This window comes from Tachysurus fulvidraco, chromosome 16, assembly GCF_022655615.1.
Source record: "Tachysurus fulvidraco isolate hzauxx_2018 chromosome 16, HZAU_PFXX_2.0, whole genome shotgun sequence".
In the NCBI taxonomy this organism is placed as follows: Eukaryota; Metazoa; Chordata; class Actinopteri; order Siluriformes; family Bagridae; genus Tachysurus; species Tachysurus fulvidraco.
The window spans coordinates 507,080-516,387 of NC_062533.1; the positions used below are offsets into that span (position 1 = coordinate 507,080).

A 9,308-nucleotide genomic window follows, 5' to 3' on the forward strand; every position below is an offset into this window, starting at 1 on the left:
AACAACATATGTGACCGCCGTGCTGTCCAAGGCATGCCAGCACTAGGTTTAAGCATTAAATACACGGTTAAATGTTATAGTGTTTGAAAGCTTAGACTCTCGGGATTTTATTAAGCCCACACACAAAGCATAATATGATTTATAGCCATCATACTAATTTAATCCAACTTGATAGTCACCGGAAATAGGCGGCGCTTACCTTTCTTCACTGGGGTAATATTTACCAAAACAAATGCTTGTAAAAAATCCCCAAGATTCTAAGGAACTGGAATATGTAAGCCTTTAAATACAAAACGCTTTAATCCAAAACGCGTTTCAGACCGAAAAATGTACTTCCGTCCTAGTTCTGTACTTCCAACGTTGTGTGATCTGACAGATTCACTGGTGTCTGCTGCCCTCTTTTGGATGTTAGCACATCTACAGAGAGATTCCCCATTCAAGTCTATGGGGAAAAAACACCCCTTTGAACTTCCATACTGGGAATTCTGGAATTCTGATCGCTTACAAAATAGATAGCACACCTCTCCTCAATGAGCCGGTCGATTTGACACCTCATTTATGGGTCTAGGACAAAAGCTGCGGGACAAGTTACGCGCCGAAAAAGTGTCCGGAATAATAATAAAAATAATAATAATAATAATAATAAGTATGCAAGAGAATAAGAATGTGCTTTAGCAAGCACATTAATAATAATAATAATAATAATAATAATAATAATAATAATAATAATAATAATAATAAGTATGCAAGAGAATAAGAATGTGCTTTGCAAGCACATTAATTAGTTTAAATGTGCTTAAGTAGTGTATGAGTGTTTACTCTAGCATATGGAAACATGTTACTGGGAAGACTGGGACTCGAAGCAGACCTTTTGATGGTTTGAAGGCAACTTAAAAGGTTTTAGACTCTAATGTAAATGGAGGATGCATTTTTAAGGTCAAGTTTGAAGCTCTCATGAGACATTGTAGATTTTTGATGCTTTATAATAAACAGTTGAAAAAAAATCCCATGGTATCTGTTTCAGAAAGCATGAGTTCATGTTAAGATCTCATCAAAATGTTTGGTGACACAAAGGAATCTTTACAAAATAAGATTTTATTACTTAATTATGGCTTCTTAAATATTCTGACAGTTTAATGGGATTAACCCCCAAGGGGCTTGTGAAATGTGATTTCCAGCTAACAGCATGGGCAAACACACACACTCACACACATACACACCCTTGCTTGGAAGTGTGGTGTAAGGTGTGGTGGTAGTTTTGATCTACATGTAAAAAACACACTTAGACTCATAGTTGGTGGTAAAAGCAAAGAAGTAAAGATTGTATTTTATTTTGCTGCAGCAAAAAGCTTCCATACAGTGTAGAGTGTCAAGGCTACACAGTGAAGAGGCAAAGTTTAGTGATTCATCTCTCCCTTTTGTACACTAGGTGTGGCCTGGTATGTGTGTGTTCGTATGTGTGTGTGCTTCTATTTATGTGACAGTTTAAAGGGATTAACCCCTTGAGGCAAACACACACACACGCACACACACACATAGAGGATATGCACCCACAAGTTCCCATCCTTTTAGCACATGGAACATTTGTGGCAGGAACATTTGTGGCAGGAACATTAGTGGCAGGAACATGGGCCTCCTGTTCTCTCTCCCTAGTCTAACACAGAATTTACTATGAAAGCATATATAAACACTCATGATATTTAAAATGTCCACTATATTTCCCTCCTTTTTGTCCTTTAGGACAAACTATATAAATAAAATTTTAACATAATCATTAGGTATGAGCGAGTACAGTATTATCTGTATCTGTATCCGTTAACCATATGAATTATCTGTATCTGTATTCAGAGTGGGTGGGGCCTAACATGGAAGCAGGCGGGGCTTGTCTTGAAATGGGCGGGTATTTTAACCGGTATGTTATTTTAAGCATGCAATTGATATAGGCCGATTAGAAAAATATTTACAGGACAGCATCAGGATTGAGCTTCAGATCAATGGTTTTGATCACGATAGCAAACGAACTACCTTTATGTTTTTATGAAATACAGCAAAAACGTGTCAGACACTCAGTGTCTGGTTACTGGTTAGAGACAGCTGAAAGAAAAAAAAATCTCCGACAGGCAGAGACGCAATGCGAGTCGCATTCTACCAAGCAAGCACCACGTCTGAATGAACCCACGTTTACCAAAACTCTACTGGTTAGTAAGTACGTATTATTAACTTTACAACCCGAAGTAAATAGCTGAAGAAACCCTAAACGTTAACAGAAAAGCCCCCGAGTGACTGAGGGAGAGACAGAGAGCTGTTGTGTGTGACTGAGTGAGCAGAGCGAGACATCTGTATGTGTGTGGGGGAGGGGCGCTGTGACTAGCCTACAGTATATCAGAACGCTGACACAATCAGATACACAATGACGATTTTCATTCATCCGAGCACAGATGTTGACTCGTTTTACTCGTATAATACTCGTACTCGGCAAAAGTGCTTTATCAGTACCGGATACTCGTTTCAGACGAGTATCCAGTGCATCTCTAATAATCATTAACATCAGACATCATCCTTTCTATTGGACTTTTCAATGACATTCATTGTCATTGTCATTCATTGTCAAACTAAGCAAGGTTAATTTATCCATCTATATTTGTCAATGCCCGAGTATAATCAGTTTGAATTGGATCAGGTGGATAGTCCATGTCTCGATCTCCTGCAGATGTGTGCTCTCGTCTCTCTGTGAAATAGGTTTACACACGCTACACCACTTAGAATGTCTGAACACCGTGCAAAGGAGTGATTTTCTTCTCTGTGTCTCAATAACAGGATATTCAGGATGTCACTTGACTGGTGTGGATCAACATTGCTCTCTCAACTATACAAGAATGTCAGTGGGTGTAGTCAACAAAATCTGGAACGGTCCCAGTCAACGCTTGGCCTTCCAGTTTTTTCCAGTTTTTTCTCCTGAAGTCTGCATACATGCATCTGCATACATGCATCTGCATACATGCATCTGCATACATGCATCTGCATACATGCATCTACATACATGCATCTGCATACATGCATCTACATACATGCATCTGCATACATGCATCTGCATACATGCATCTGCATACATGCATCTGCATACATGCATCTACATACATGCATCTGCATACATGCATCTGCATGTGGTCTAGTAAGGGCATTCTTCACCTGTCTATGAATATCAGATAACACAGAGGACATGTTTGTGCAATAGTTAAACATTACATCTTCACATTTGCAAAAATTGGATCTCTGGCTTCCCATGGGAACCACTCCTGTGGTTAACGGCCTGTGGTTTGCCTAAGAAAGTTAAAAACCCAGATGGTTCCACAGTGTGCCAGAATCATGTGTAACGCCAAAGGCGTAACTGCTATCAGTATACACAATCTTACCCTCTGCCTATTTGCAGACTTCTATGAGGGTGGTATGTTTTGCCACCTGTGCTGAGTAATTAGATTACCGAAAAGGAGTTTACTGGAAAGTAAAATTTTGTTCTGGGTGACTACTGCAAACCCCACATGGTTTTGACCTGTTTCTGTGTTCCTGGATGCTGATCCGTCCACAAATCTGTCCAGATCAGTATCAGATATATTGGCCAAGTGTGTTGACACACACAAGGAATTCGGTTCCAGCAGTTTGTGACTCTCAAAGGTACACACATAAATAATACTATACTATACAAGAAAACAATGCAGACAATGAGAAACAATATAGACAGAATGAGTATAAAATATGGATATACAATGAATAAAATATATAAAATATGAATATGGAATATGAACGATCAGTTATGTACATAAAGTGTGGGAGTGCAAATAACAATATTGTGCAATATTATGTTTTTTGTGTAATATACAGCAGCAGTAGTGTGTAATATATACAGATGATGTGATGACTGAAGGACCTGATAATGCAGCACTTATAGATATGAAGCAGTGAATATAATGATGGTGAGGTGTTAATCAGGGTGATTGTCTGGGGAAAGTAACTGTTCCTGTGTCTGGGAGTTTTAGTAAAGTTCTGTAGCACCTGAGAGAAGGGAGGAGCTGTAAGAGGTTATGTCCAGGGTGCGAAGGGTCAGTAGTGATTTTTACTGCCCTTGTTTCTGGTTCTTGTGTTGTACGAGTCCTGGAGAATGGGCAGGGGGGCGGCAATTATTTTTTCTGCTGTTCTATCCATGCGTTGCAATCTGTTTCTGCACTATATATATATATATATTAGTGCTGGGCAACAATGAAATATTTTAATCGAGATTAATTGCATGATTTTTCTGTGATTAATCGCAGCATGCGCAAAATTCAATAATGAAATAAAAAGTAGTGTATTGTGTAATTTTATTCTTTCAAAGTACTGCTGTATGAACAAAAGTGCAATAACATTTGGTTTGTCAAAACTTTAATCAAATAAAGTGCTTTGCATTTAAGTGATACTTCAGACTCGAAGTACTCCGATGATAAGACAATTCAGCTTTGCAGTGGTTACAAATAGCTCCAACGTGTGGAAGAGGTTTAAAATAAGTAAAATCTTAAATATGTCCATTTAAGATTTCGGTACCTTTTTCCACTTTTCTGTCCGCACCAGGGGTCTCATTTATAAAACTGTGCATAGGATCCCTACTAAAAGTTTCCGTATGCACAAAAGCCAAAAATGGCGTACGCCAAAAAAATTCCGATTTATTAAACCGTGCTTAAGCACACCTGTAAGCAATGTTCCCTTTATAAATCACAGATCACCAGCAGATGTGCGTACGTGAACCAGCCTCAAATCCCGCCCTGTACAGGCCCATGTTTAACCATAAATAGTCAATGCAAATCACCTAATTCGGCATGCAAATGAGACTGGAATCCCATATATACCTGGAAAACTGTCATGCGACCCGCCAATTAATTAATTAAAGAAAGTGAAAAAGTGTATTTCGGTTACTTTGAATGATGGCGACAGGTGAGAAAAGAGGAAAAAACTTAATATCTCGGAAATTGAGATTGAAACACTTGTAGGGGAGTTGGAAGCTCGGAAAACTGTTTTATTTGGTGGCCACAGCAGTGGGGTCACTAATGAAAAGAAGCAGTGCGAGTGGCAAAGTATTGCTTCTGCTGTCAATTGTGTCAGTGGGACAGAACGGACAGTTGCAGAATTAAAGAAAAAATGGTCTGACCTGAAGGTATACTAATTTTTTTTACCAACATATTACATTTGTGTTTTATTAGGATATATATATGTCCCAAGTACAGCTGATCTCACATCAGTGGACAGCAAAATCGCGGCTATAATTGGGGAGGTCAGCGTGTGTGGGATTGTGTCGGAAAAGGAGGGAGACACTGACGTGAATGAAACCACAGAGGAGCAAGTTTAAACAGATTTTTAATCATTAACGCTGTACATTTGAGTGTGTGGGGTGATAAATGGATAAATGTTGCCAATTGTTTTTCCTCCAGTCCTTCCGGAGTCTGAAGCTGTGGGTGAACAGGAGGGGTTCTCAGGTGTAGATGCACAGTGTCCGGCTCAAAGCAGTGCCCCTTCTGCATATGGCACGTCCAAAAGTGGTCGAGTACTCACTGACGCAGTCCTGCAGTTACAGCAGAGACAATAAACGCTGTCAACAGGGTTGCAGATGAGCTACGGCAGATGAGAGAAGTGATGCAAGAAATTGCACAATCATTAAAAGATGCCGTTAAAACATGAACCTTGAGTTTTGTTTTTCTTTACAAACGCTGCATGACATCGTCACGGATTCTTGCACCTTGTTGATATCCCTCTTGTCGGCCAGGGGGCTGTGGCTCGGGGTCGCAATGTTGGGGTAGAGGAAGATCAGCAGGGAGAGGAATACCGTTCCTCAGTGCTAGATTGTGCAAAACACCACAGGCCCTGACAATCTTGCACACTTTTGCTGGATGGTATAAAAGTCTGCCACCTGAGGAATCCAGAGCATGCCATCTGCTTTTCAGGATGCCGATGGCACGCTCCACAACTGCACAGGCACGAGAGTGGACCTCATTATAATGAGTTTCCTCTGCGCTCTACGGGTATAAAAATGGGTTGAGGAGCCAGTGTCTCAGGGGGTAGCCACTGTCACCTGCAGGTTAAAATTATATTAAGAGGAACATTGTTATAATTATATTAAAAACAAAATTGTTACAGTTTCTACTTTTTAATATTGTTAAACTCACCAAGAAGCCAGCCATCACGTACTGCGCCTGCATTTAGTCTGTTCCCTACACTGCTATGTGTCAAGATAAAGGAATCATGTGTTGAACCAGGCCAGTGTTCCACAATGTTTGTGAGGGTCATGTTGGAGTCACATATGATTTGCACATTAATAGAATGCACATGCTTTCTATTAACATAAGTAAATTCATTTTCAGATGGTGCCCTTATAGCAACATGAGTGCAGACAATTGTGCAGATTACATTTGGGAAACCAGACATTGCTGCAAATTGCATTTTAATTTCGGCCTGTTCTCGCACAGTGTAGGGGAACCTGATGTATCGACTATCTATCGACTAATCCCTTTGTCTCCAGAATGTGCGTACGCACGTCTCAAAGTTTGCTTAAAGGTGCTCACATTCTCCCATCAAGTTTGTTTTTTTTATAGATCACAAACTTTGCGTGAAAACTGGCGTACGCACATTTCCAGCCCGTTTTGTGTGTACGCATGCTTTATATTTATACTGCTCCGGGTGTGTGTTCACGGTGTGTGTGTGTTCACTGCTCTGTGTGTGCACTTTGGATGGGTCAAATGCAGAGAACAAATTCTGAGTATGGGTCACCGTACTTAGCCATATGTCACGTCACTTTAAATGAGACCCCAGATATTTTCTGTTTCGCGCTGTAGCTCTCTCTGTTGTGTAGGCCATGACGCTCATCCCAAGCAGCCAGTAGCCTATTGATAAACCTCTCACCCCTCCTGTGACCCATGGTTTGTGTTGTATTCGCTTGTATTATTACAGTCTATCTATGTGTATTCAAACACGGTGAGTAACGGACTTTCAAAATAAAAAGTACGTTAATGCGCGATAAACTATAGTGTGTCAGTGTTAATTAATTAATGCGTTAACTCGCTAAAACGCGTTAACTTGCACAGGCCTAATATATATATATATATATATATATATATATATATATATATATATATATATATATATATATATATATATATATATATATAGTGCTGTTCAATCAGAGATAATGTTCCAGTGACCCAGGTAATGCCCATGTGCTTGAACTTTCTTGCATTGTCCTCTCTTAATCCATTTATGAAACTGTTTATCAGATGTGCCTCGTACGGTGTGTGGTCAGCAGCTTCACATATGTTATCGGTGTGTCCGAGGCCACTGTGTACATCATGTACTTCTGTCAATCATGTGAGATATCTGGTGACTGTTTCATCATCCTTTTGTCTACAAAAATATGATCCCGCCCTTGTACAAATTATGTTCCTGCACACTGTCCTGGCACGGCTGCAAAATGATCGCGTTCAAAATGACCTTCAGCCATACTTGTCTAACCCCAACATCTCAGATGAAGTGCTGATGGAGAAACTCAATGTTGCTTCCTCCAACGTATCTGAAAGACAGAACAAACGCAAACATGATCGAAGTCGTACTGTACATGCTGTGCAGTTAAATGAGCCTGTTCCTGAACAAAGATGTCAATCAAAGCCGCCTAAGTTTGATCTCATGTTACAACTGAAACGTTTAAGTGACAATATCATGCAGATAAAAGAGACAATTCACCAGCCCTCTTCTGTCCCTCAGCAGTGCTTTGCAGTCAATAACACAGAACCAGAAGCAAAGACTATACCACTATATCAAGATTCTCCTCAGAACTCAGGATGATATCAGGATGTACCAAAGCTCAAGAGACTCTGACCTGGAGACCAGAATCACTTAACTACCCACAGCAGACAGGTCCATGCATGTCTTCACATCAGTTTGCACAAAGTCAATCTCAGGTAGTGACACAAAACCCACCTTTTCCACTTTCAAATTCAGTGCAGTCCTCTTCTGTTCCACAAGAACGTCCATATCAGTCACAGCAATCACCAAACTTGCAGTGTGCGAATCTTGCAAAACAGTATGAAAAAGGTAAAAGTGCCTTATGTGACACAAGATAGTGCCTTGCTGTTTGTGTCTGACATTGGCTGTATTCCAGGATTGCAACTGAGTCTTACCTTAAATGATCACACCCCTGTTGCTCGCACCTACACTTCAGTTCCTAACTGCTATACCAGGAATTGAAGGACTACTTACATGATCTGATTGCCCAAGGATGGGTGCAGAAATCCCATTCTCCTTACTCATATCCAATCGTGTAGACTATAGAGAGCTAAACAGCAAAACAGTTCCTGACCGCCAGCCGATACCTAGGTTCCAGGATGTACTAGATGGACTAGGAGGCAATGCATGGTTCTCACTATTAGATCAAGGAAAGGCCTATCATCAGGGTTTTACAGTAAGTCCCCGGAGAGCAAGCACTTGACCGCATTTACTACACCGTGGAGCTTATATGAATGGTGCCACATTCCGTTTGATCTTATGAATGCGCCAACCGCATTCCAATGTTTTATGGAGGAATGCCTGGAGGGACTACGGGATAAAATCTGCATCGATGACATTCTTGTCTTCACCGAGTCATTTGATGAACATGTTGAGGCAGTGAGGAAAGTACTGCAAAGACTGAAATCCAACAGAGTTAAGCTGAAACCAAGAAAATGTGAACTTTTCAAGAATGAAGTACATTATCTGGGGAGACTCATCTCAGCTGAAGATAGCCGTGTGGACCCTGCAGATACCATTGCTGTAACAGCACTTAAAGATAAGACACCAAGCACTGTGGGAGAATTGCGTAAAGTACTGGGCCTGCTCAGCTATTATCGCCAATATATAAAAGACTTCTCCCGGGTCGCCAACCCTCTGTATGACTTGCTAAAAGCCAAGGCTGATTGTAGTAAGGACCAGAGAAAAGGGAAAAGAAAAAGGGAAACTCACAAGAAAAATCAGGTTGTGCCATCAAGTCAACCAATTGAGTGGACAAAACACCTTCAGGAGATTCTTGAAAAATTGATTGATTTTCCTGATTTCTCCCAACCGTTTATCCTTCATACAGATGCCTCCAACCAGGGACTGGGAGCAGTCCTGTACCAGAATCAGAATGGCAAGTTGAGAGTCATTGCCTATGGCTCTCGGATGTTAACAGCAGCAGAAAAGAACTTTCACATGCACAGCGGGAAGTTGGAATTTTTACAGATGTGGCCTTTAAAACACTCAGATTGTATAATATGTTTATA

At 40.5% G+C, this 9,308-nt stretch overlaps 1 long non-coding RNA gene across 5 annotated transcripts; it reads left to right on the forward strand.

The window, feature by feature from the left end:
- Positions 1 to 1,938: 1,938 nt before the first annotated feature.
- LOC113638509 lies at positions 1,939 to 5,704 on the forward strand. 5 transcript variants are annotated; one of them, XR_003439596.2, is made up of 3 exons: positions 1,939 to 2,206; positions 2,818 to 2,878; positions 5,229 to 5,704. It is a non-coding gene; the product is annotated as an uncharacterized LOC113638509 (long non-coding RNA). The 5 variants fall into 5 exon arrangements; XR_003439594.2 differs by having other exon boundaries at positions 1,939 to 2,202; XR_007138201.1 differs by having other exon boundaries at positions 1,939 to 2,202; positions 5,457 to 5,704.
- The last annotated feature ends 3,604 nt before the right edge of the window (positions 5,705 to 9,308 follow it).